The sequence below is a fragment of the Orycteropus afer genome, unplaced genomic scaffold (genome assembly GCF_000298275.1).
Source record: "Orycteropus afer afer isolate SDZICR_OR568_19922 unplaced genomic scaffold, OryAfe1.0 scaffold01285, whole genome shotgun sequence".
Lineage (NCBI taxonomy): Eukaryota > Metazoa > Chordata > Mammalia > Tubulidentata > Orycteropodidae > Orycteropus > Orycteropus afer.
In genome coordinates, this window is record NW_006922872.1 from 39,753 (window position 1) to 40,435 (window position 683).

Sequence of the window (683 nt, forward strand, 5' to 3'; positions counted from 1 at the left end):
AATTTTTAAATAGACAAGACAAATGAAAGAAAGAATGAAAGAAAAAAAAATCTGGGCAGGGTAGGGCTTGGCACCCAGGTTCCAAGTAAGCACACAGACTGGTATGGAATTCCTGCCAGCCCAGAACGTGGGGGGAGTGAGGAATGGCCATTTACCAAGAGGATGTGGTATCTATGATTAACAAGGGAAATATCGCACCTTTTCAGTCGTTGGCATCCAGAATATCTTTGTGGTTCAGAGCAACAGAAGGCTATTCTTAAATCCCTGGAATCTGTGAGATCACTGTCACTTTAAATATTCAAATTGATTGAACCACTTGTAAACATTCAATAATGCTGTGCTCTCCAGACAGGCAAAAGTCCACAGGTCAGCCTGCCTTCCTCATCACTCCTTCCCTTTTTATTCACTAGCTACTAGTGCAATCCTCCATGAAGTCTCTGTGTAGCAAGGCCAATTTTTAGGTTAATTCTTTGGACCTAACACCATTGGCAGTATCCAAGCTGTCTGTGCTGTCAGGATCACTGCCAGACTGCTGCACCATATGCCTCTCTCTCTCTCTCTCTCTCTCTCTCTCTCTCTGTGTGTGTGTGTGTGTGTGTGCTCATGTCAGTTCTTCTACTAGGGGCACATTGTCTACTTCTGTATTTTTCCCTTCAAAGTTCAGGGTTAGTTAGTCTTCCTTT